At 56.8% G+C, this 2,500-nt stretch overlaps 1 non-coding gene across 1 annotated transcript; it reads right to left on the minus strand.

Annotated features, from left to right (window-relative positions):
* Positions 1-784: 784 nt before the first annotated feature.
* TRNAP-AGG (transfer RNA proline (anticodon AGG)) lies at positions 785-856 on the minus strand. The gene has a single exon. It is a non-coding gene; the product is annotated as a tRNA-Pro (tRNA).
* Positions 857-2,500: the final 1,644 nt, after the last annotated feature.

Raw genomic sequence — 2,500 nt, forward strand, 5'->3', positions numbered from 1 at the left:
CTTCAGTACCCAATGTCGCCACGTGCCAGCGCCGGTTTTCATGCCCCGATCTCTGCATCAAAAGTACCCAAACACTCACTTAAGGACCCAGGGATGGCAGGAAACGCCCACTGATGGAGCCAGTGGACAGTTTGCAGGGTGCAAATAAGGGCTGGCCTCAGATCACTCATGGCGTAGTGCCGGCCTGTCCATACCTGTCGAAACCTGCATGCGGTCAAATGTGTCCGATTGACATTGTGGAAATAAAAAGAAACCAGCACCATGTTTCTGCCCAGTCTCGATCCGGGGACCTTTCGCGTGTTAGGCAAATGTGATAACCACTACACTACAGAAACAGCTCTGGTAGGCTGCGCTCTAGTGTGCTGGGACAGCTTTCAGTTGAAAGGCTTTGTGGCACTGATGTCTCATGGGGCCCGCTGGTACCTGCCAGGTGGCACACACCAACGTGAAAGTTTGGCGCAAGCCTGCGCCGGACCTACATGGCAGCACTCACAGCACCTCACACACAGGCTGCAGACACATACAAAAGACCAAGCTGGATGCAACAGTGGCGCGAGCCATGGCAGTCCCCACCCAGAAGGCATGTCCAAACCGTTATACATCAGCTCGCCGCCAGCGCATCATTACAAAGGAGGGGGAATTTCCAACACTGCCTCTTGGGCCATGGGCTTAAAAGCAGCCAACCATTGGCGACGGGCATCGAACCAGATACGGTCACGCACAAACTATTTTTGGGGGGGAATTGGGGACTCTGTGTTTTTTGTTTTCGGCGCTCCAAAAAAAAGGGCTCGTCCGGGATTTGAACCCGGGACCTCTCGCACCCTAAGCGAGAATCATACCCCTAGACCAACGAGCCACCGCATGCAGAGAGCAGTGAGGGGGAGGGGGGTGGTCTGCTTACCTCACTTGGCGCCATGCCCCAGTCTCTCCACGGCCTGACCCCTGCGTGTCACGTGGCCTGCCCCTGGCGCAAGCGCAGAGGACTGAGCAGCCTCTCAAGCAGAGAAACAAGAAGAAGAGCGGCAGCCTTCGCTGGCCAAAGGCCATCTGCTGCCGCTCGATCGGGCTCGATCAGGCGGGATATATGTGGCCGACCGGCCTAGAGCGCAAACCTGTGCTGCTCAGGGTGGGCAGCTTCCCAGCAGGAGGATGTGTCTTGAAAGCCGACAGAGGCAAGAAGGCGCACTCCCTCAGCCCGCTCCAACCTCTGGATTCCTGCGAATTTCAGAAGAGAACTCTGGGGCAGCATGGCTTCTGTCATCTCCCAACAGCCTCTCTGTTCTTGCTATGTAAATACCTTTACATCCCCCGAACTGAGCATGTCTGTTTTTTTATTTTTATTTTGCTGAGGTGTGGTGCCTTCAACGACCGACAGGTGGCAGGAGAGCACTTTCTCCAACTGTGAAGGGGACTTTTTTCACTTCCTGAGTAGACTGGGCTCAGTGACATATGCCACCAAGCCAGCCACTAGAAAATGCAGGTTTTGCAGCCGTGGGCCAGTGGGGGTTTAAGGGCAGGTGTGCCTCCGGCGTCTCTGGCAGACAGCTCCAGTTGCAAGGCAGCAGAAGAGAACAGGGAGGCTTGCCGGGCGCTGCATTCGGGGGCCCCCACGAGGTTTTCCGCAAGCCTTACACTCTGAAATGTGCTCAAAAAAATGAGCCCGGCTTGTCAGGAGTGGGATTTGAACCGACGCCTCCAATCGGAGACCAGAACACCCAGATGCAGGGAAGAGCTGCGTCTCTTGAGTCTGGCGCCTTAGACCACTCGGCCACCCAGACAGCTATGGGCAGGATTGGGAAAGATTCTTCAGTACCCAATGTCGCCAGGTGCCAGCGCCGGTTTTCATGCCCCGATCTCTGCATCAAAAGTACCCAAACACTCACTTAAGGACCCAGGGATGGCAGGAAACGCCCACTGATGGAGCCAGTGGACAGTTTGCAGGGTGCAAATAAGGGCTGGCCTCAGATCACTCATGGCGTAGTGCCGGCCTCAGTGCTTTAAGTGGGCCGGGGCCTGCCGGGGCCGGGCCCCGCCAGTCTCCAAAAAGTGGGGCTGAGCCGGGGCCCTGCCGGGGCCCCCCGGTCCCACCACGCCATGGCAGGACGCATTATCCCGCCACGGCCGCAGCCGCGACGGGAGATGCGCCCGCCAGTGTAACGTTAGGCAAGTGGACAGAAGTGCCAGCCAGCCACAGCGTCGCTGAGGCTGGCTGGCACTTCTGTCAGTCACTGTAACTTCCCTGATGACCCCCCATCTGAGGGGTCATCAGGGAATTTACAGTTCCTTTGTTTGCCCTCGCCAGGTCACTGACCCTCTGTGAACCTGCAGGCTCCATGATCTAATATGTAGATTAGATCACGGAGCCCGCGGGTTCCCAGGGGGTGAAAGACGCCTTGGGCTCTGTGATCTCTGCTCAGAGCAGCGATCACTGAGCCCGAGGTGCCTGTCTCCTTTGGCAAATCTTTATAAAAGATGCCTTGAAATGTGTACGTTTCAAGCC

Source organism: Ambystoma mexicanum, chromosome 2q (genome assembly GCF_040938575.1).
Source record: "Ambystoma mexicanum isolate Mex_15411 chromosome 2q, UKY_AmexF1_1, whole genome shotgun sequence".
Classification (NCBI taxonomy): domain Eukaryota; kingdom Metazoa; phylum Chordata; class Amphibia; order Caudata; family Ambystomatidae; genus Ambystoma; species Ambystoma mexicanum.